Source organism: Sorex fumeus, unplaced genomic scaffold, assembly GCF_029834395.1.
Source record: "Sorex fumeus unplaced genomic scaffold, SorFum_2.1 ptg000008l, whole genome shotgun sequence".
NCBI lineage: Eukaryota > Metazoa > Chordata > Mammalia > Eulipotyphla > Soricidae > Sorex > Sorex fumeus.
This window is the reverse complement of record NW_026606065.1, coordinates 61,898,507-61,924,000: the sequence shown is the minus strand read 5'-3', so window position 1 is coordinate 61,924,000 and position 25,494 is coordinate 61,898,507. Positions and strand designations below refer to the sequence as shown.

The 25,494-nt window shown below is 39.0% G+C and overlaps 1 pseudogene; it reads left to right on the top strand.

Annotated features, from left to right (window-relative positions):
- Positions 1-11,006: 11,006 nt before the first annotated feature.
- Positions 11,007-25,494, top strand: part of LOC130018063 (uncharacterized) — a 29,821-nt pseudogene continuing 15,333 nt past the window's right edge.

The window sequence follows — 25,494 nt, the reverse complement described above, 5'->3', positions numbered from 1 at the left end:
AAAAAAATCAGAAATTTTAAAAATATGAATTGCTACACCTATGTGTGGAGTCTTTTTGAGAGTGTAGGGTACCTGAGGACCACAGATGTAGACAGTGTTTCCATATATTTACAGGCTTTCTCTTACAGGATTTCTGCCAGTTTCTGACTGAAATTATCAGGAAGAATCTTTTAATTTTGGGATGCATTGGTTGAGTTGGAGTGGGAGACACATCCAGTGTTCTTCAGAATTTACTACTGGCTCTCCTCTCAGCTATCACTGGCAGGGTTTTGGGGGTGCTCAAGGTATCAAATGGGGTACCAGATACTAAATTCAGGTCGATGGCTTGCAAGGCAATTGCATCATGCAGTATCTCTATAATCCTGCAGGAAGACTCTTGAGAATGTTTTCCTGAGGTCTGAGCAATAGTATAGTTGGTAAGTCATTTGTTGGTGAATGGATCCCCAAGCAACAGCAACAGTGATCTCTGTGAGGAGAGCCAAGAGTAAGCCCTGAGTACATCTAATCTTGGCCCTCAATAAAGCAAATGAACAAAAACAATGCTGTCCTTTGTTACTACTGGAATAGGGGGGAGATGAACTATTGCAGAAACTCTTCTGAGATGTAATATTTATCGTCTTTATGGGAAAAAAAGATAAATCATCAAAAAGGAAGACCAAAGTGCTACCTAGGGACCTTGATAGAAAGCTTTCTACCAGCACAGGAATGACTGCAATTCTGCCCAGACTCAGAGAAAAAATAAACTTAAAACTTTGGTGTGTACACAACAATTGATGTGAAGATGAATGGGAATGGCTTTGCTATGGGAGAGGAGCATGACAAAGGGGTCTGTTGATTCCAGTCTTTCAATGAAAGAAAAACAATGAAAGTTTTACTGACCAGTGTTCCTGATTTTTTTTTGACAAATATTCCCTAACAAATTTTTTTCATAATTTCTGTTGCCCACCTTTTTTTAGCAGTTGAATTTTTAATGTTATGCTATGTCTCCCTACTTATGTTATTTTACCTGTGACCTCCTTGAATTATTTGGGAATCTACAGGGAATCATGTGGCCTCAATTGAGAAAAACTAGTATTAGATATACCTAGAGATTCAGATGCAATCAAAACAAATTGCCTCAAGAAAACTGTCTTATTATTGAGAAGAAAAAGAATGTAATTTTATACCCAGCACCTTTACACTAGAAATATAGCAGTATTGAGTAACATATGAATGATCTGAGTATTTTGCCAGGTTTAGAGTTTTATTTGAGGAGCAAAGGCAAATTTGAAAATAAAAAGGGCATGAACAAAGTGACCCATGCAATGAGGTTAAGTACATCAACAACAACACACTTCAAATTTATTCAAATTCCTGATTGAATTAACACAGTGTCTTGACATAAAAACCTACTAAAAAAGGGTATAATAATTGCCACTCAGTAACACTGGAGCAAATATCAGTATTTGTAGACCATTAGAACATACCTGTGTCTCCCTGCCATATTTATTGGTATATATCAACATATATTGGCATTTATACAATTGAACCATATATATCAGATATGTTACATAATATATATGTTATAAAATATATATGTTACATAATATAGTGTAAATATCAGTTGTTTATATTGTATATACCAATACCATTCATATATGCTTACTGTATATACCAATTGTATATAGTAGTATATATCAATATAGCCTGCTAGGGTGATATATATTACATAAAAAAGACAAGACAAAACACATTTTATTTTTTTTATTTTTTATTTTTTTTGTGCAACAAAATGTATTAAAATTCATAGAAATGGAAAAATAGAAAAAAATAGGAATATTTTATACCTTAATCTTGACCTCATTTTTTTTATTTTATTTTATTTTTTTATCATTTTTTTTATTAGTGAAACACCATGAAGTACACTTATAGACTTATAAATTTTTGTGCTTGGGTTTCAGTTATACAATGATCAAGTACCCATCCCTCCACCAGTGCCCATCCTCCCCCACCACGGGTCCTAGCATCCCTCCCACCCCCCATCCTCCCCCCCACCCCCCCGTCCCACCCTGCCGCTGTGGCAGGGCATTCCTCCCTGTTCTCTCTCTTTTCTTTTGGGTACTGTGTTTTGCCAGAGAGGCATTGAGTGGCAGTCATGTTTGGTCTATAGACCACTTTTAGCATGTCTCTCCCACCCTGGGAGGGTCTTCACAACACCCTTTATTTGGTGCTCTCTTCTCTATCTGAGCTTCCTTCTCACCTAGCACATGTGGCTGGCCTTCAAGTCATGGAGCAAAATTCCTGGTACTAATCTGAGCCCTTCCTGGGTGTTAGTCTCCCGTTTTGTTGCTTTATGTTCCCCAGATGAATGCAATCTTTCTGTGTCTATCCCGCTCTTTCTGACTCATTTCGCTTAACATGATACTTTCCATGTAGTACCACTTGTATGTAAATTTCATAACTTCATCTTTTCTAACAGCTACATAGTACTCCATTGTGTAAATGTACCAAAGCTTCTTTAACTAGTCATCTGTTCTCGGGCACTCAGGTTTTTTCCAGATTTTGGCTATTGTAAAGAGTGCTGCAATGAACAAACAATTGCAGATGTCACTTCGACTATACATTTTTGCCTCTCTGGGATATATTCCCAGGAGTGCTATAGCTGGGTGAAATGGGAGATCGAATTCTAATTTTTTGAGAATCGTCCATACTGTTTTCCAAAAGGGTTGGACCAGCCTGCATTCCCACCAGCAGTGAAGGAGGGTCCCTTTCTCGCCACATCCGCGCCAGCACCTGTTGCTTTTGTTCTTGTGGATGTGGGCCAGTCTCTGTGGTGTGAAATGATATCTCATTGTTGTTTTGATCTGCATCTCTCTGATGATTAGTGATGTAGAGCATTTTCTCATGTGCCTTTTTGCCATTCGGATTTCTTCTTTGCGAAAGTTTCTATTCATTTCCTCGCCCCATTTTTTGATGGGGTTGGGTGATTTCTTCTTGTGTAGTTTAACCAGTACCTTGTATATCCTTGAAATCAACCCCTTGTCGGATGTGTATTTGGTGAATATTCTTTCCCATTCTGTAGGCTGTCTTTGTATTTTGGTCACTGTTTCTTTTGAGGTGCAGAAGCTTCTTAGTTTAAGATAGTCCCATTTGTCTATCTCTGTTTTCACTTGCTCGGCCAGTGGCGTGACGTCTTTGAAGACACCACTAACTTCAATATCGTGGAGAGTTTTGCCAACTTTGTCTTCAATAAACATTATGGATTCCGGTCTGATGTTGAGGTCATAAATCCATTTCGATCTTACTTTTGTGCATGGCGTTAGGCAGAGATCTGAGCCCACTTTTTTGCATGTAGCCATCCAGTTTTGCCAGCACAATTTATTAAAGAGGCTTTCCCTGCTCCATTTCACTTTTCTTGTCCCCTTATCGAAGATTAGATGATTATATGTTTGGGAGGAGATGTCAGTATATTCAACTCTATTCCATTGGTCTGCAGCTCTGCTTTTGTTCCAGTACCATGCTGTTTTGATTATTACTGCTTTGTAGTAGAGCTTGAAGTTAGGTAGGTTGATTCCTCCCATTTTCTTTTTCCCAAGAATTGCTTTAGCTATTCGTGGGGGCTTATTGTTCCATATAAATTTCAGGAGTGTTTGCTCCATTTCTTTGAAGAATGTCGTGGGTATCCTTATAGGGATTGCATTGAATTTGTACAGTGCCTTGGGAAGTATTGCCATTTTGACAATGTTGATTCTCCCCATCCATGAACAGGGGATATTTTTCCATTTCCTCGTATCCTCTTTTATTTCCCGAAGTAGCGTTTTGTAGTTTTCTTTGTACAGATCCTTTACTTCCTTAGTTAAGGTGATTCCTAGGTACTTGATTTTCTGGGGCACAATTGTGAATGGAATTGTTTTTTTCATGTCACTTTCTTCTCTTTCATTACTTGCATATAGGAAAGCCATGGATTTTTGGGTATTGATTTTATAGCCTGCCACTTTACTATACAAGCCTATTGTTTCTAGGAGTTTCTTGGTAGAGGTTTTAGGGTTCTCTAAGTATAGTATCATGTCATCTGCGAATAGTGAGAGCTTAATTTCTTCTTTCCCTATCTGGATGCCCTTAATATCTTTTTCTTGCCTAATCGCTATTGCAAGTACTTCCAGTACTATATTGAACAGCAGTGGAGAGAGTGGGCATCCTTGTCTCGTCCCTGACCTTAGGGGGAAGGCTCTCAGTTTTTCCCCATTGAGGATGATGTTTGCTGTAGGTTTGTGGTAGATGGCTTTAACTATATTGAGGAAAGTCCCCTCTATCCCCATTTTGGCAAGGGTTTTCATCATGAATGGGTGTTGGATCTTGTCAAATGCTTTTTCTGCATCTATTGATATGATCATATGATTTTTATCTTTTCTTTTGTTGATATGATGGATTATGTTGATTGATTTCCGAATGTTGAACCATCCTTGCATCCCTGGGATGAATCCTACTTGGTCATGATGTATGATCTTTTTGATGAGTTGTTGAATTCTATTGGCTAGTATTTTGTTGAGAATCTTCGCATCGTGTTCATCAGGGATATTGGCCTGTAGTTTTCTTTTCTTGTGGTGTCTTTGTTTCCATTTGGTATTAGAGATATATGGGCTTCATAGAAACTGTTTGGGAGAGTTTCCGTTTTTTCAATTTCCTGGAAAAGCTTGAGAAGAACTGGCAATAGGTCCTCTCTTAATGTTTGGAAAAATTCGCTAGTAAATCCATCTGGACCTGGGCTTTTGTTTTTGGGAAGACTTTTGATTACAGTTTCAATTTCCTTGATGTGAATAGGTCTATTCAGGTACTCTATATCTTCTTGCTTCAGCTTTGGGAGATGATAGGAATCCAAGAATTTATCCATTTCTTCTAGATTCTCTTGTTTCGTGGCATACAGACTTTCAAAGTAGTCTCTGATGATCTCTTGAATTTCTTTAGTTTCTGTTGTGATATCCCCATTCTTATTTCTGATTCGATTTATTAAGACTCTCTCTCTCTCTTTGCGAGTGTTGCTAGTGGTTTATCTATCTTATTTATTTTCTCGAAGAACCAGCTCTAGGTTTTATTGATCTTTCGGATTGTTTCTTTGTTTTCCATGTCGTTGATTTCTGCTCTAAGTTTTACGATATCTTTCCTTCTGCCTGATTTAGGCTCTTTCTGTTGATCCTTTTCTAAGGTCTTGAGCTGTGAGGTCAAGTTGTTTATGTGCATCGTTTCTACAGTCCTAAGATATGCTTGCAGAGCTATAAATTTTCCCCTTAATACAGCGTTCGCTGCATCCCATAAGTTCTGGTAGTTTGTGTCTTCATTCTCATTTGTTTCCAGGTATCTTTTGATTTCGTCCTTGACTTCGTTCTTGACCCACTCATTGTTCAGCATCGAGTTTTTAATTTCCAGGTGTTTGATTTTGTTCTCCGTGTCAGTGTGTGATTCACTTCTATCCTCAGTGCGTCATGGTCTGAAAAGATGGCTGATACTATTTCTATCTTCCTGATTCTGTTGAGGTATGTTTTGTGTCCTAAGACATGGTCTATTTTGGAAAATGTTCCGTGCGCACTGGAGAAGAATGTGTATTCTTTCTTTTTGGGGTGTAAAGCCCTGTATAAGTCCATAAGCCCTTTCTCTTCTATTTCTTCTTTCAAAGCCAATAATTCCTTGCTGGGTTTTGTTCTTGTTGATCTATCCAGAGTTGATAAGGCGATGTTGAAGTCTCCAAGTACTATTGTGTTGGTAGCGATGTCCTCCTTAAAATCTGTTAGCAGTTGTTTTAGATATTTAGCTGTTCCCTCATTAGGTGCGTATACATTTAAGAGTGTGATTTCTTCCTGCTGTATGTATCACTTGATGAAGAGAAAATAGCCTTCCCTGTCCCTTCTAATCTTTTTCAATGTGAAATTAATGTTGTCGGATACTAGTATGGCCACCCCAGCTTTTTTGAAGGGGCTGTTTGCTTGCAGGATTGTTTTCCATCCTTTGACTTTGAGTCTGTGTTTGTTCTGGCTGTTGAGATGAGTTTCTTGTAGGCAGCAGAATGTTGGGTTCTGTCTCTGTATCCATTTTGCCACTCTGTGTCTCTTCAATGGTGAATTTAGACCATTGACATTGAGAGAGAGTATGGTTATGGGGTTTTGTGTCATTTTCTGTAGGGTGTGTTGTGGTTGTAAGGTTTGTCTTTTCTTATAGTAGCCCTTTTAGGCCTTGCTGTAGGTTTGGTTTTGAGTCTATGAAGTTCCTGAGCTGCTGTTTATCTAGAAAATAGTGTACTGTTCCTTCGATTTTGAGGGAGAGTTTAGCTGGATAGAGTATTCTTGGGGAAGCATTCATTTCCATGAGTTTTTTGACTGTATCTTGCCACTGCCTTCGGGCTTGCAGGGTTTCCTCTGATAGGTCTGCTGTAAATCTAAGGGGTGCTCCTTTGTATGTGATTTCCTTCTTTGCCCTTGCTGCTTGCAGTATTGTGTCTCTATCGGCAGCATCAATCATTCTAACTATGATATGCCTTGGAGTGTTTTTGTTGGGGTCTCTTTTAGCTGGCACCCTTCGGGCTTCTTGAACCTGAATGGCTGCATTGCAGAGCTCTGGGAATTTTTCAGCAATGATTTGTTTGACGGTGTTTTTTTCATTGGGGTTGTTTCCCTGAGGTTCAGGTAGTCCCATGATTCTAATATTGTTCCTCTTGGAATCATCTGCTAGGACTCTGATTCTCTGTAGAGCCATTTTGAGGTCCCTTGCCACTGTTTGTTGTTGCGTGTTGGTTTGTTGCAGCTGATCTTCCAGCTCACTGATTCTCTCTTCAGCTGCGGTCATTCTATTTTTAAGAGAAGAAACTGAGTTTCTCATTTCATCTATGGAGTCTTTTAATCGTGACATTTCTGCTCTCATTTCTTCGCGTAATTTGTCGATTTTTTCTGTGGTGTTACTGGCTGTCTGTCTGACCGTTTCATTGAGTTGATTGAACATCTTGATGACTTCATATCTGAATTCTGTGTCAGAGAGATCCCTTAGGTGAGCTGTATCGACAGAATGTTCTGGATTGTTTTTGTTGTCCTCCACTTGAGGTGGGGATTTTCTTTGTTTCTTCATATTGCTGAGTAAGTTGGGGACTAAATTCCTTGGGAACTAGGTTCCTTTCAAGTAGTAAACACCGGAAAATAGGCCACGCCCACTCTGACGCCACGCCCACTCTGAAGAGGCCACACCTCTACGGAAAACTGGGTTTGAGATAACATGAGCTCCGCATGAGTAGTGAAGAGGGGACGGCAGCCGCTCCCGGCTGCGTTTCTCCAGGCGTCTGCCGGGATGCCTGAGGTCCCGAAGGGAGAGATGGAAGTCCCGGGGCCACACACCGGGGGCAGGTCTGACCTGGGTTTGAGAGGAGAGCAGCGCCGCGTGACTACCGGAGAGGGGACGGCAGCCGCTCACGGCTGCGTTTCTCCAGGCGTCTGCCGGGATGCCTGAGGTCCCGAAGGGAGAGATGGAAGTCCCGGGGCCACACACCGGGGGCAGGTCTGACCTGGGTTTGAGAGGAGAGGAGCGCCGCGTGACTACCAGAGAGGGGATGGCAGCCGCTCCCGGCTGCGTTTCTCCAGGGACAAAACACATTTTAAAGAAATATAGCAAAAAAAAATTCAGGCCAAGATTAATAAATGACAGAAATCTTGGGTCTTTCAGAAAGACAGGTTTAAAAGCAACAATTAGCAAATAAAGGTAAACATACAAGTTTATACTGATAATTCCAAGAGAGATGAAAATTATAAGAAAAATTCAATAGAAAATATTATTAGTAATTAACAAACAAACAGCTGAATAGAGTATATTCTGGGTTAGTCTGCCCCAGTAAACACTAGAAAATAATAAATAAAAACCAGAAATCATCAAGGTATCATTACATAAGTTGAAAACCAAAGACAAAAATTAATGAGAAAAAAAATGAGTGTTCCTGAATTTTAGTTAATATTAAATGATCTAAGAGTTATATCATTTGTATTATGGAAGGATAAATTAGGGAGAAAAAAAGTAGAGATAATGTTCAAGCAAAATTACTATAATTTGTTCTATCTCTTTTCTATAATTTACTATAATTTGTTCTATCTCTATCCTTTTGGGTGCTGTGGTCTGCAGAAGAGACATTGAGTGGCAATCATGTTCGGTCCATAAATTACTTTCTACAGGCATCTCCCATCCCGGGAAGATCTTCCCAGAACCCTTTATTTGGTGCTCCCTTTTCTATCTGAGCTGCCTTTATCCCTAGAGTGTGCGGCTGGCCTCTAAGCCATGGAGTGAACAACCTGGTGTTTATCACAGCTGTTCTTGGGTGTTAGTCTCTTATTTTGTTACTTTATGTTACCCAGATGAATACAATCTTTCTAGGTCTGTCCCTCTCTTTCTGACTCATTTCACTTAGCATAATATTTTCCATGTAGTAGCACTTGTATGTAAAATTCATGGCTTCATTTTTTTCTTACTGCTACATAGTAGTCCATTGTATAGATGTACCAAAGTTCCTTTAGCCAGTCATCTGTTCTCCGGCACTTAGGTTTTTCCCATATTCTAGCTATTGTAAACAGTGCTGCAATGAACAAACACTTCGAGTATACTTTTTGACCTCTCCGGGGTATATTCCCAGGAGTGATATTGCTGTGTGAAATGGGAGCTCAATTTCTAATTTTTTGAGAGTCGTCCACACTGTTTTCCAAAATGGTTGAACCAGTTGGCATTCTCACCAGCAGTGAAGGAGGGTCCCTTTCTCACCACATCCATACCAACACAGGTTGCTTTTGTTCCTTTGAATGTGGGCCAGTCTTTGTGGTGTGAAATGATATCTCATTATTGTTTTGATCTGCATCTCCCTGATGATTAATGATGTAAAGCATTTTTTCATGTGCCTTTTAGCCATTTTGATTTCTTCTTTGAGAAAGTCTCTGTTCATTTCGTTGCCCCACTTTTTGATGGGATTGGATGTTTTCTTCTTGTGGAGTTCAACCAGTACTCTGTACATTCTTGATATCAACCCCTTGTCAGATGTGCATTCGACAAATATCCTTTCCCATTCTGTAGACTGTCTTTGTATTTTGGTCACTGTTTCTTTGGAGGTGCAGAAGCTTCTTAGTTTAAGATAGTCCCACTTATCTATCTCTGTTTTCACTTGCTCGGCCAGTGGCATGGCATCTTTGAAAATACCATTAGCTTCAATGTCATGGAGGGTTTTGCCAACTTTGTCTTCAATGTACATTATAGTTTCTGTTCTGATGTTGAGGTCTTTAATCCATTTTGATCTTGCTTTTGTACATAGTGTTATGTAGAGTTCTGAGCCCATTTCTTTTTGCATGTAGCCATCCAGTTTTGCCAGCACCATTTGTTAAAGAAGCTTTCCTTACTCCACTTCACATTTCTTGCACCTTTATCAAAGATTAGATGATCATATGATTGAGGGGAAATGTCAGTGCATTCAAACCTGTTCCATTGGTCGGCAGTTCTGCCGTTGTTCCAGTACCATGCTGTTTTAATTATTACAGCTTTGTAGTAGAGTTTGAAGTTAGGGAGGTTGATTTCTCCCACTTTCTTTTTCCCAAGAATTGCTTTAGCTACTCGTGGGGTCTTATTGTTCCATATGAATTTCAGGAGTGTTTGCTCCATTTCTTTGAAGAATGTCATGGGTATCCTTATAGGGATTGCATTGAATTTGTACAGTGCTTTGGGAAGTTTTGCCATTTTTACAATGTTAAGTCTCCCGACCCATGAGCAGGGGATATCTTTCCATTTCCTCGTGTCCTCTTTTATTTCCTGAAGTAGCGTTTTGTAGTTTTCTTTGTATAGGTCCTTTACTTCCCTAGTTAAGCTGAATCCTAGGTACTTGATTTTCTGGGTAACAATTGTGAATGGGATTGTTTTGTTCCTGTCATTTTCTTCTCTCTTACTGTTTGTGTATAGAAAAGCCATGGACTTTTGGGTATTGATTTTATAGCCAGCAACTTTACTATACAAGTCTATTGTTTCTAGGAGTTTTTTGGTGGAGGTTATAGGGTTCTATAATTATAGTATCATATCATCTGTGAATAGCGAGAGCTTGATTTCTTCCTTTCCTACCTGAATGCCCTTAATATCTTTTTCTTGCCTAATTGCTATTGCAAGTACTTCCAGAACTATATTGAACAGCAGTGGGGAGAGTGGGCATCCTTGTCTCGTCCCTGATCTTAGAGGGAAGGCTCTCAGTTTTTCCCCATTGAGGATGATGCTTGCTGTAGATCTGTGGTAGATGGCTTTAACTATGTTGAGGAAATTCCTATACCCATTTTGGCTAGGGTTTTCAACATAAAGGGTGACCTGTGACAAAAGGTGACTGAAGACCCACAGAACAAGATAAGCAGAACTCTCTGAGACCTTGGACTCCAGGCTAGGCAGACCCAGGGACAGAGTTTCTCTGCTTGCTCCTACTAACCACAGGAGACAAAGGGATTCTAATCAGGAGCCCCACCCTACCCTGCCCTGTCTGTTTCCATCAACCACCCAGGAATCAAATTGCGCACAGAAGACCCACCCTACCTAGATAAATACCCCACTGGCAGACTTCCACTATCAACACTACCTCCACTACCCAGCCATCGCCACACTCCAGGGCGCTTTCCAGACCCGTGTGGCTGCAAAGCGACCACGCGACACATCGTAAGACACTAAATACCCATCTTCCGGAATTGTCGTACCGTATTTGATAGGGTTCAAATATGGTAACACCTACAAGGGTGATTAGAGGTCACCCCAAAAGCCTCTATCACTCTCGGAAAGACTGGCAAGCTACCGAGAGTATTCCGCCCGCACGGAAGAGCCTGGCAAGCTATCTGTTGTGTATTTGATATGCCAAAACCAGTAACTACAACTGGTCTCATTCACCTGACCCTGAAGGCTTCACCGACATGGCAGCACAGAGAAGGATGAGAAAGGGGAGGCCGACAAAATCTCAAGGCCAAACTAGGCTGCCACAACGAAGGAAGACAAAAGTGATTGTCTGTATTTTCAATGCATGTACACTAGCATCAGATGCATCCATCGAGGACCTGATGGTACAAGCGCGAATGATCAAATACGACATTATTGGTCTGACCGAGACCAGAAGGCATGAATCTCACCATGCTGTTCTCGACACTGGAGAAGAATTGTTCCTCGGAACATGAGATAATAGAGGTGTTGGAGGCGTCAGTGTCCTTGTCAACACAAACTTGGCCAAGAGCATTGATTCATTTGAATGCCTAACAACCCGAATCGGACGTTTACATTTGAATAGATGTGGCTCACTGCCTGCAGTTTCTATCTTCGTTGTCTATGCACCAACATCTCATTATGATGAAAGAGAAATCGAGAAGTTCTACATGGAGCTAGAGAAGTTCTATAAAGAAGACCACACCTTCTACAAGATCATCGTGGGTGATTTTAATGCCAAGATAGGACCGAGAAGATCAGCTGAAGAACTTCACATCGGGACCCATGGCCTAGAATGGAATGAACAGGGTGAGAGACTGTCTGAGTTCATCATGTCGACCAAGACCATCCATGGTAACTCACAGTTCCAGAAGGCTGAGTCTAAACGATGGACATGGGAGTCTCCCAGTGGATGATTCCACAATGAAATAGATCACGTCATATTCAATAGACGGTTTTGCCTGACTGATGTCGCTGTTGTCCCAAAATTTCAAACGGGATCGGACCACCATCTCCTTCATGCAAAATTCTACTTCACAAAGCAGGGAGAAAGGGCTGAAAAGTTCAAAAAGAGAACTCCCAGAATGACCACAAACTGGGAACTCTTTGGCAGTATTGTGGCAACATGGGAAGATGCCATTGTTGACAACATTGACGAGGAATATGATCAACTGGTTCAGCACCTCCATGAATGTGCAAGGAACGCAAAGAGAGATAGCCACAAAAAATCACCTATCTTCAAAAACTCTTGAGCTAATTCACCAGCGTGGTTTGGCGCATGCCTCAGGCAACCGCAAGCTAATGTCCGAGCTCGCAAAGCAGTACAGCGATGCGATCAAGGAAGACCTCAAAGAGAGAAGAGCAGAAGTACTGGTAGATACGGCAGAAGCCGGGAAAAGTATTGAGTACGCACACCTGTCCTTCGCCAACTACAAGACCAAGATGACTGCCCTCCAACGTCCTGATGGATCCATCACATCCTCCAGAACGGCAATGGAGAAGATTATCCCTGACTTCTACTCAAATCTCTTCGATAGCCATGTCCACTTGCCGACATACCAAATTCAACAGGATGGATATGTCATTCCCAATGTTCTCCCTTCCGAAATCCGACACACCATTTCGTCGGTAAAGAAACAAACAGCACCCGGCCCACACAAGGTCAGATCTGAACACCTGAAGTACCTGCTGTCAGTACTCATCAATACACTGGCTCGGCTCTTCACTAGCAACCTGTCTGAATGCAAGACTCCGTTGCAATGGAAAACCAGCAGGACCGTACTACTGTTCAAGAAGGGAGACATCCGTGACATTGGCAACTATCGCCCGATCTGCCTATTGTCTGTCATCTACAAGTTGTTCACTCGAGTCATCCTAAATAGGATTGGCAGAACACTAGATGAAGGACAACCATGCGAGCAAGCTGGGTTCCACAAAGGATTCAGCACCATTGACCATCCACACGATAACCAAGCTCATTGAGGTTTCTCGGGAGTTCAAGATGCCGTTCTGTTTAATGTTCATTGATTTAAAGAAGGCCTTTGATTCTGTTGAGACAGAAGCGGTCATTGAAGCCCTAGCCAATCAGGCCATTCAAGCCCAATACATCAGAATCCTCCATGAGCTGTATTGTGGGTTCACTACCAGGATCTCACCATTCTACAAAGAAGTGAACGTTGATGTCAAGAGAGGGGTTCGGCAGGGTGATACCATTTCACCGAAACTCTTCAGTGCCACCCTCGAGAACATCATGTGATGACTGGAAAGGGAAGGCATGGGAGTGAAGATAGATGGTCGGCAACTACACCACCTCCGCTTTGCTGATGACATTGTTTTAATAACACCAAACATCAGCCAAGGGGCACAAATGCTGGTCGACTTTGACCGTGAGTGTGGAAAGGTAGGACTACAGCTGAATCTTACGAAGACAATGTTTATGAGAAACAGCCTCGTTCCTGAAGCCCCATTCGCTCTTAATGGAATGACCATCTCCGAATGCAACAGCTATGTGTACCTAGGTTGAGAAGTCAACATGACAAATGACCTGGCACCCAAGCTGCGCAGGAGGAAGAGAGCGGCTTGGAACGCCTTCAAGAACGTCGAAGAAATAGCTAAGAGGATGAAGAACCTCCGGCTCTGGGCACATCTCTTTGATTCCACTGTTCTTCCTGCATTAACATATGCCTCAGAGAACTGGGCCCTACGCAAATAAGATGAGGAAGCTATTCAGGTCTCCCAAAGAAGAATAGAAAGAGCTATGCTTGGAATATCACGTTTCACTCAAATAAGAGAAAGAATCCGGAGTTCTGACATCCGTCGACGATCAAGAATCAGGGACGCTGTCTCATTTGCCAAGGTGTCAAAAATCAAATGGGCTGGTCACGTAATGAGATTTAAAGACGACCGCTGGACTAGAGCTGTTACTGACTGGATTCCACGGGATGTCAAAAGACTGCGTGGCCGCCCAACTACCAGATGGTCAGACTTCTTCGTCAAGATCATGAACTATCGGTTTGAGGCTCTTCATGTTCCCAGAGCGAACAGATGCTATTGGGCTACACTAGCACGCGACAGGAACAAATGGAGACGTTCCTGGCACCTGCTCGAGCAAATCGACGACTAACGGGAAGTTAAGTGATTAAGTGATTAAGTGATGTTTTGTGGCTCAGCATATGGTCTATCTTGTAAAATGTTCCATGTACGCTTGAGAAGAATGTGTATTCAGCTTTTTGAGGATGAAGTGTCCTGTACACCTCTACTAAATCCCTTTCTTCCATTGTTTCCCTAAGATGAAGTATGTCCTTATTTAGCTTGAGTCTGTTTGATCTATCAAGAGGTGATAAAGCAGTGAAGTCTCCCACTAGTATTGTGTTGCTATTGATGTCTTTCTCCAAATCTATGAGTAGTTGTTTTAAGTACTATGTTAGGTACATATACATTTAATATTATAAGTTCTTCCTATTGTACAAAACCTTTGATCAATAAGAAATGGCCTTCACTGTCTCTTGTGACCTTCTTCACTCTGAAATCGATGTGGTTTGATATTAGATATTTGATATGGCTACCCCAGTTTTTTTATGGGAGCTGTTTGCCTGTAGGATTGTTTTCCAGTCTTTGACTCTGAGTCTGTTTGCTTTGACTATGGAGATGTGTTTCTTGCCTGCAGCAGAATGTTGGGTTCAATTTTCAAATCCATCCTGCCATTCTGTGTCTTTTAATTGGTGCATTTAGCCCATTGACATTGAGAGAGATTATTGTTATGGGGTTTTGTCCCATTGTTCTGTTGAAATTTGATGTATTTGAGGAGCCTGTCTTGCCTTAAAGTAGCCCATTTAGTTTTTCTTGTAACCATGGTTTTGAGTCTACGAAGTTCTTGAGCTGTTGTTTGTCTGTGAAACTGTGTGTTGTTCCTTCTGTTATTAATGACAGTCTCGCTGGGTAAAGTATTTTTGGAGAGGCATTTATTTCATTGAGTTTTTTCACTATATCCCACCACTGTTTTTGGGCCATGAGGATTTCATCAGAAAAATCAGCTGTGAATTTTAAGAATGCTCCTTTGTAAGAGATTCCTTTCTTCGATCTTGCTGCTTTCAGAATTTTTTCTCTATCTAAGATTTTCGTCATTTTGATCAGGATGTGTCTTGGGATATTTTTATTCGGATTTATTCTAGCTGTTATCCTTCGGGCCTCCTGAATGTGGTCACAAGTTTTCTTCTGCTCTGTAAAAGTTGTAGCAATGATGTCTTTGACAGTTTCTTCTTCATCAAGGTTTTTTTTCTGTCCCTCTAGGACTCCAATAATTCTTATGTTACTCCTCTTGGCTTCATCACGGTCTCTTGCCATGTGTTCCCAAATTGTAAGTCTCTTTTCCATTTTCTGCTCTTTTCTGGAGACACTCTGTACTTCATCTTCAAGCTCACTGATTTTGTTCTCAGCAGCTGTTACTCTGCTGCTGAGGCCTTCCACTGAGTTTTTCAATTCATCTACCAGGTTTTTCAGGTCTGACATTTCTGTTTGCATTTTCTTCATTTCTGCCTTCAAATCCTCTTATCTTTTATTGGCATTGCTTTCCATTGTTTCTTTTAGTTCCCTAAGCATCCTAAGTAGCTCCCTTCTGAATTCCTTTTCAGAGAGGTTGTCTAACTCTACAGTACTGTTGGTGTCTTCTGGGCTAGCGTCTTCAATAAGAAAGTTTGGTGGGCTTTTGCATTGCTTTACCATTGTGACCAGTGTAGTTTAGTCCTTCACATTCACTGTTATATTCTGCTTGATATGCAGAGTGAGTTGAGATAGGCTTAACGAGTTATTGGCTAATGTGTTTCTAGTGGTTGAGCTAACCTAGGGAAGGTTCCATCTAAGAGGGTAACTTATGGTTTTTATGGGATATATAGTGGAAGAATAATTTGCGGCCTCCTTAGCAGCCACGGCTCCGTAAAGGGTCCCTGGTGCTGGGCACCCGGCAGTACCTGTTCGAATGAGGAGAGTGCCCTGAGCCATTCAGCTTTGTTTCCGCGAGATGGGCCTCAGTTCCCTATCCCGCGCAGATCCAGGGGGGAAAACCGGCTGTTCTGGGGCATCAGGCTAGCTGCGCATGCCCAGAAAGAGTCCCTGGCCCTGAGCGTCAGCAGTACCTGTTTGAATGAGGAGAGTGCCTAGAGCCGTTCAGCTTTGTTTCCACGAGATGGGCCTTGGTTCCCATTCCCACACAGGTCCAGGCCATGTGTTCTTTTTGAAAAAAAAATAATGATGATTGTATTCTTCCCTTCCCTACCCATCTTTGTTGTTGAGATGCCCCTGGAATCACACACATGCCTGACTGATATGCTCAGAATTCCAAATTTGGTTTTGATGCTCACAGGAGTAACAACATGTTAGTCTGTGGTACTCAGACAATCAGAAGATATTGGGTATGTCCTGGCATTCACAATTCTGGTGTAAGTGCTTGCTATACTGATCCATGCTGTTTAACTTCTCAATTATTCTAGCACACACTGAAAACTCACAATTTTGTATATGATTTACTGCTGGAGTAAATTTTGATTTATCATGAGCCTGCCTTTTAATAGGTGTGTATATTTTTGAGCTTTATTCAGACATAATTGAGATAAATACCAATATTTATTGGAAAGAATAATAAATTTGAAAAATGCCTATACACTACTGATACTATCATCATAATCATTCTATTAAATACACCCATCATTTTCACACATTTATTTTGTAACAATTGAAGAAATATTTAATTTTTTATTTTTTATTTATTTATTTATTTATTTATTGCTTTTTGGGTCACACCCCACGATGCACAGGAGTTACTCCTGGCTCTGCACTCAGGAATCACCCCTGGTGGTGTTCAGGGGACTATATTGGGATGCTGGGAATCAAACCCGGGTCCACCATGTGCAAGGCAAACGCCCTACCTGTTGTGCTATTGCTCCAGCCCCAATTGCAGAAAGATTTGGAGGCCCTGGTAATATGTGCTGGGAAATAATATAAGAAAGTGCTCAGGCACTGGAGTGATAGTATGGCGGGTAGGGCCTTCCGCCTTGCATGCACCCTACCTCGGTTTGATCTACAGCATCCTATATGGTCCCCCAAGCACCCCAGGAGTAATTCCTAAGTGCTGATCCAGGAATAATCCTTGAGCATCACCTGGTGTGACTCAAAAAAGCCAAAAAAAAAAAAGTGACCAGCCCTGAAGTAGCCCAAAGGCACACCTTTCTTTGAGATGCCAATCCTGAGCTCTTCAGAGAAGGGTGGGTCCATCAGGAAAGGAGAAGCTGCAGAAGATTCTAAAAGGACAGGATAAGAATATGAAAGGCCAGGGCTTTCTTTGTAACAAGACCCAGATTAACTTTTATCAGCATTCCAGGACTGCCCAGGCCAGGGCAGGGACAGTGAGCAATTTCTCACTCCAGCCTTAGTCCGTGGCTCTGGGAGAACTCCCGGTGTTGCAGACCTGTTTTTGGCTTTGTATAGCAAACGGGCTTCAGGCAAGGCACGCCAGCTGTGTCGCGAAGCTGGTGGGACAAGAGCGTTGTAGGTGCTCTTAGATGACCTTACCAGTCTTGACTCACCCACGCCAGGCATTTCTCAGTGTGGCAGAAGTGGGTTGAGGAGGCAGGTTTTCCCTACCTCCCTGTTCTCTGCTTCACCCAAGTCACCCGCAACATGACATTAGCTCTTTTTTTTTTGTTTTGTTTTGGTAGTGGTGTGCTAAAAGCGTAAATGTCCCTTCCTTAAGCTTTAAGTGCAAAATGCTATAATTTTCATTATAGTTACTAGGTTTTACACCAAATTGCTAGCACTTACTCATCTTCTATAACTAACTCTAAGGACAGCCTTTGAAAACCAGCTTGCATGTCCTTGAAAACCACCTTTCTATGTTATGTTTTCTTCATGGTTTTGTAGATCTAGCAGTTGTTTTGTTCTTTTATGTTTGTTAAGTACCTGGCTTTTTCTTGTTTACATTTTGTTTGTTTGCTTGTTTTGGAGTGCCTCACCCAAGTGTGCTCCTGGCTTTACTCCTAGCTGCTGAGCTCAGGAAATGGTGGTCACTTGTGCTCCTTTATCTTCTCCCACTCAGTTTCCTGGGATTTAAGTTTATCAGTAAGGCATGGGCTGGAGCGATAGCACAGTGGTAGGGCGTTTGCCTTACAAGCGACCAACATGGCTGACCCGAGTTCGATTCCTCCGCCCCTCTCGGAGAGCCCGGCAAGCTACCGAGAGTATTCGATATGCCAGACACAGTAACAACAAAGTCTCCAATGGAGACGTTACTGGGCCCGCCCGAGCAAATCGACGATCAACGGGAGGGCCTTTACCTTTACCTTTTAGTAAGGCATGCTCCTAACAAACCCTAGACCCTCACCACAAATCCCAGTAAGAACAAGTCTAGGCACACTTGTCTCTCTCTGTTTGACTTTGCCTTTTTGTTTCTATCTTTGTCTCTATCGTTTTCTCCTCTCTCTCTCTGTCTTTCTCTCTCTTTCTCTCTCTTTATCTCTATCTCTCTCTCTCTTTCTCTCTCCCTCTCTCCTCTCTCTTTCTCTCTCTCATCTTGAGGAAGGCAATAGAGATACTTTTAGTACTGGTTGAGGCAGACTATTTGTATATATCCATATAGTCATTTTATCATTTATAAATGGAGTAATGAAATCTTTTTCCTTCTGTTATTGATTTATTCTCTTTTATTTCGATGATACTGTGGCTCAAACCCAAGACTTCACAGGTGAAATACCACAGAGATATTTCTTCAGCCCTGGGTTTTTTTCTTTAAGACTGAATAATATCCCAATGTATATACATATTGCATTTATTGGTTAATTCAGTTAATTAGCATCTGAGCTGTTTCTATAATTTGCTCGAGCGGACCCAGTAACGTCTCCATTGGAGACTTTGTTGTTACTGTGTCTGGCATATCGAATACTCTCGATAGCTTGCCGGGCTCTCCGAGAGGGGCGGAGGAATCGAACTCGGGTCGGCCATGTTGGCCGCTTGTAAGGCGAACGCCCTACCCTCTGTGCTATCTTTATTTGGCATTTTTGTACATGGCTTTTTAAAATTTAAAATGTGTTTACTCTTAATTAAAAAATTAACAGTTACGTGTTAATATTTACATAAAGGCTTATATATGACCCTAAACATATCGTACTATAGTTTTAGTAAAAATTCACAAAAAATTATATTAAAACTAGCACAACAGAATAAAAATATGTTAATAAAATCTTAAAATCATGGTAATTTTAGAGTTAAACTCAACAAAAAAAGTGATGAAAACCTGTAAGAAAGAAATTGCCTAGTAAAATGACCTAAACTGGGAGAGGTAACAACACTGAGAGAAGGAGAAGGAGGAGAAAGTGATAAAAAATAATATGTGCACATTTTTCTTTCTAACCACTAAAGCTGGTAATGTAGCACAGAGAGATAGAGCAACTCATATTGGAATCCTGAGAGAGCATCAGTGTAGCTTGGATAAACATACACACACTTCACTTTTTGAAAATGAAAAGAAGTGGTCTTCTGTAACACGCCCAGACATCAATACCCAACATATTCTTCATGGGTAGAGTTAACACTGCTGTTCACCATCACAAATATCTTTTTGATATCTCTACTGGTATTATGTGTACAGCAACAGGGGATCTTTGGAATGTGTCTAATTTAGTTAAAAAGAACGTGGTTTCTAACAGACTGAGCTAGACCTGGTTTAGTAGAAGAAAGAAAAATGCAAAGGGTAAGCTTTGGAACAAAATTTTGGTTTTAGCTACCAGAAAAAGCTGTCAGCCAAAGGCAGAGAGCTGTCTGGAATGTGTCCGAGATTGAAAAAATGCCTCTGCAACCTGGCTCTTCACAGCTCACCCTAGAGCTTCAGGATTTAGCAAAACTCTAACTGGGGGAATTTTATTGGGAAGAAAGGATAAGTCAGAGTTGGCTGAAAATGGGAGGTGATGTGGTTAGTACAGTCAGTATTGGACACATACTAAACAAAGAAACACAGAACAGTGTCAGAGTGGAGTCCAAAATTCTGAACCCTGTGAATACTGGGCGATAAGCCAGTCCAAGTCCATTAGTATAGAGAAAGTTGGGATATGGTGTCTCAGACATGCCAGCCATCTGCTATTCTTAGCCAACTCATACACACCTAGATGTGGTGTTTTCTCTTGGTATTTTGAAAGTGTTCACTCATCAAATATGTTGAGGAATCTTAGAACATTTACTTCTAAGGGTTAGTCCTTGTTTATAAATGTTCTATTTGAAGTCACAATTAAAATAAACCCCTTTTCACTTTTTCACAGAAACATACATTGCAGATGTGTGGAAAATTAAAAAGAAGCCCCATTTTTTTCTATAAAAGTGCATTATTATTGGGAAGGCATGAACCTTAAACATTGTTATGGAAAAAGAGCTGGACGAAAAACAGAAACTCCTGGCCGTGTCACTGTGCTCCAGGGCATTTCATTATGTCTTAGATTCAGTTCTCTCATCTGTAAAATGAGCAGGTTGAGCCCGATAATCTCTGAGGCCTATTCCACATGCATAATTGTACAAATCCATCATTATTATCACTACTTAATGTGAGCAGCTATCTTGTCAGTGTATACATATACCAATTCAAAGCTGTTGGCATAATATAATAAGACTTTTAAAACATCTATTTAATTTCCCATGGAAGGAAAACTGAAGTAATTGATTAAACAAATTTAAAATAATATAATTTAGGTTAATGGGATTTTCTCAGAATACAAAAATAGTTTTGATTCCCTATAAAATCTATTCAAGTTGCTGCTTCTTCCAATATTTTTACAGATTTTCCTTCCGCCAACAGCAGCCACCGATTTTAATTGAATGGAGAAAAATAGTTTTGATGGTCTATGTTCTCTTATTGGATTTTATATCACTGAATTTCAAACTGGTTTCAGTGGGACCTGCCAACAGTGGCTTATGCCAATCTCTTAGTCTCCTTGTTACACTTCTGTCCTGGGTAGCATTGGTTGCCTTTTTGTCTGCTCTCTGATTAAACTGACATGATTTTGCCTTTTGTGACTCCGGTGTCATTTTCTGTTGACAGTGTCTAGTAATGGCTACCGACTAGTGTCCTTGTGGAGTGGGTAGAAGTCATTGATTGGGTAGGTGTATTAATGCAGACCTCTTAAATGACATGCACACTTGTCTTTGTGCTAAGTGGCAGCTGAATGGGTGCCAGTGAAAGAGGTTATTAAGCACAGATAAGAGGCAGCACCTCTATTCACTGGCAGTGTCACTTTCTCCCATTTGAGGAGAGATATTTGTTCAAGACGTTTTATTCTTCTCTCACTGGTGATAGTTAAGACAGAAAGTTACTAACTTGTTATATGATTGTGGAGCAGTTTCTAGAATAAGAGTTCTAGAGAGGTTCATATAGAAGTTTTCTCCATGATTATGTGCTATGGAAAGTAAATATTTAAATTAGAAATATTATGTAGTTAATTATATTGAGGTAAAGATATAGAGGTCTAGTGACACAAAACTTTTATTTATATATCATGGTTTTATCATTGTTCTCTATCACTTAGAAGTAAAATGTATCATTGTTCCCTTTTTTTCCCTTGGAAATAAAATTGTTTTTTTTTAAATAATTTTAACATCTGGGGTCTTCAAAGAAATGAAAAATAAGTATACATAGAAAATTATAGCAGAACTGTGAAATTTTTCCAGTAATTAATAAAAATATTGCAAGTATCCTGTTTGTTTAGTTAAATTTTAGGCATATATAGTAAGTGTTCTAGGCTAATTCAGCATATATTTACACACAATATTGTATTTTATATTTTAAGCCTGTCAATCTTTTTGTTCACGGAAAAAAATAATAACTGTCTTTCTCTTTATCCATTGAGAAATACCAATATTTTCTTTGTACCATTAAATTATGTCTGTATTTGTTATAAGTGTTTTTGGTATGTTTTGTGATATTCCACAAACACTGGACTAGAATCTATAACTCCATTAAAGAATTTTGCTGTGACTTACCAATTCATCTGCCTTCTTTTGATTTCCAGCTTCATATATAGGCATTTCTTTCTGTATGCCATAAAGCAGCTGTTAGGACTGGCTTAAACAATGTTTTAAATCCAATCATTAAGTTCAGCTCACCCTGTTAGGCATGATGGGTCAAAACATATACACAAACATATCTATATTCTTCCATTATGTGACTTTTTTGAACTTTATTTACTTCTCAATAAAATGAATCTTATAATACAACACAAGTTGCTATGGAAATAAGATAAAATACTGTTTCCACAGCACCTCATTCTTTATCATATGTATAGCTGATGACTAATAAATTTATTATCCTTATCTATAAACCATCATGAAGAAATTGAATCGTATGTCATTTCAACTTTACCTCAACTATGATTCAAATTTACTCAATATCAATTCCTTATTTTATATCAAGATTTGAAATAAAGTATCTAATATTTTTATATTGAGAGCCTATATAAGGCAGAGTCTGACATGCACACATAAAAATGTACTCCCATATTTACTTGGCTAGTGATGTTTTAAATGCACTGCTCTTTTTATGCCTGATCTCAAACATTTTTTTTATTATCTTTATTTTACAAATAAAGAATTGTTCACTGCAAGTTAAATGAATTCCACAAAATTGATAAGGAACAAATCTGAGCTTCAAGATTCCCAATTTTAAGCTTTTATACTTATGAAGTCCTTTGAACTATGCTCCAGTGAAGTCTTTGAAAGGCAGTTTAGCTCTTTGATGCTGAACTATCAGACGTTGGTAGTAATTTCAAGAGAACCAACAGACTAGAGGCCCATAGGAAACTAAGAAAATTGGGGGCATTACTTATGGCTCTTCATGTTCTTTCTTTCTAAAACTGACATTTCTTTCCCACATAAGTAATGGATATTATTTGTACATTTTGTGGTCATCTCATGACAGTAACTGTCCATTGAAAATTTACATTTTGTTACCTTTGTAAGTATGAAAATTATGGGATATTTTCTGACAATATATAGCTCATTAATATATAAAATCTAGGTTGGTTTATCACAGATAATTATAAACCAGAGATATCTAGTAAGTTCACTCTATACTTAAGAAGGCAATTCTGGCAAAAATTATTAGTCTAATTATAAGAATGTCATTTACTTGAATATTTGCACAGATACTGGAAAGATAATGGGACTTCTTTCTTCCCCCAAAGAAATTCATCAGTAACCAGGAGAGAAAAATTTTGAAGTAAAACCCCTTTAATTTTTTTTCATTTCTTTTTTTTGACATAAAATAGTTTTATTTTGAGAAATACTTGAGAAATATGAAGAGAGATATATTCAAGAGAAAATATGGACTTCATTTCTGGATATATGTGTTTGATTTTTCCCACCCCTTCATATTATTAAGATTCTGAGAGCAAAATGTATCAAACAATGTGAGAAAAGATCAGTACTTTCCAAAATGTTATATTCCTGGGGCTGGGGGATTGGAGGGGGATTTCAAGTTATTAAGCATTTCATTAATAAAAATAACACAAAATGAAGTTAAAAGTGAGTCAGTAGTCACCAGTATAGGAAGTGGAACTTAAATCTATTCCCCAGAGAAGCTTTCTTAAAGATGTTTCAGGGAACAGATTTGGAAATTTTAAAAAGTTAAACTATGAAGTATGCAGCTATCTGGGGAGTAGTCTCTGACTGAGAAGCCTGTGATTAGCATGTTCTGAGGCATGAGTACCTGGTGGGATGCATGCTCAGCAGGCCAGTGTGCATGGGGGGAGTTGATTTATAGATCATGAATTCTGAAAAATGAAGGTCCATGTCATACAAAACACCTATTTGATTAAATGTCACCATTCTGCAATTAATTGAAGTTTATAATTGTAAAGCAGCATTGCAACCATTTAAATCTATTCACTTAGTATGTGATTTGACAGAACTAACATAATGTGTAAGTCACTGATGTATTACTGGATGTAAGAATACTGCTCTAAACCTAAGTTCCTTGTCCTACTGAGATGAAATTACATAAAGTTATGCTAAAATGATCAAACAAAATTATTTCTAGAAATTCATAATTATAATATTCTACAGGCATTTAATTCCTTTTACAATTAAATTTTAGTTTGTGTCACGTATCTATGCTTTTTTCAGAAACTTCCTGATCATAAATATTTACATATCTGTTTAAATTACAAAACACATGAATTGTTTATGTTACTAATTTATAAATAGCCATGATGCTTCCAGTCATGTTCTTTCCCAAGACCTGAAGATTTGGATTATAATGAATACAAATATATATATATATATTTAAATGGGTTAATTTTATTTCAGCTGAGATTCAGTATAAATACATTTAATTAACAATAAATTGAAAGGTTTCTCAGAAATTGATATTAATATGATACATATCTTTATAGTAATACATTTTTCTTAATATTTTCCAGAACATGTGACTTGATTTCTTGTACTTTAAAAATTTGCTTGCCAAGTATCAATGTACACTCTTTAGAGAAAATTTACTTTTAGACTATATTGTGTTTCCTTAAGTACATAGTTTACCAGTATCTGTAATGAGCAGGCTCAAAGAATTCCGGCCAAATCACTGCCAGAAATAAAGAATGCATATAATGGCACACTGCCACAGTGGACTGTGTAACCTATGGCAAGTTGTTTAAGGAAATATTTTAAAATGTTTTTATTATTCTTTATGCACTTAATTTCCTTTGATGCCAAAGAATGAATATTTACTCTGAAAAATACCATTAGTTTACCATTTTTCTTATTGTTTTTGATATTTTGTCATAGAGTGCTGATACTGAAATTGCATTGCTTATCAATCATCGCTAATCAATCAAAGGATAAATTTAAAATAATGAGCATATATAATATAAACTAAAATAATATTAGATGCTAAAGAGGTAAAATATTGACTTTTCAGTTAAAATTATTAATTTTAGTTAGATATTAATATTTGTACTATTACAACAATAAAAATATGTCAAAAGAAAAACTGCACATCCTAGAAAGCAATTATAAACTTTCACATAAAAATTTTACAGCAGAAATACATAAAATCTAATGTGATATTTAACTTGGTGCATGTTACTGAATTGCATACATTTTCCCCAGTCTGACACATTTGAGAAATGCCTAGAAAATGTCAAATTAAGAAAAAGCCAATGCAACATCTTCATGTTATTCCAATCCCCATGATTCTTATGACTTGGTGACATAAATGGAATGGCAGCTGTTTCTTCAATGTATTTGATATATATTCTCAGAGTAATTTCCTGATAGATATTTTCGTTGCTGAATTTCCAGTTGTTGCAGGAGCAATGATGACTCTGACACTCCTCATTTGAGGTAATTAAACTTTCAGCCCATCTGTGCACTAACTTTCATAATATTTTCAAAGGGCACAGAATGCTTTTAATATTTGTACCACTTCAATTTTTACTTGCTAAGGGACCTATTATCTAGCTCTACATTGTTGAATCAAATTTTTTAAAAAATGGTTAGTGAAAGGAGACATTGAAAATGTCACATGAGCAAGAAACTAAGGGAACTAATGCTGAATTTTAAAATAACCTGAGGAATATCTTGATTACAAAACTACATTTCACATTATTGTATTAGGTATTTATGTTTGGTTTCTTGCAACATTCAGTCCTGCATGGACTCAAAAGTTCTGGACATGTCTATTCTGAAGATAGTTATTCTCTTGGCTACCGGAAATTTCTAGCTTTTGTGTCCTTCATTATGAAAGGATAAATTTAAAATAGTGAGAAGGAATAA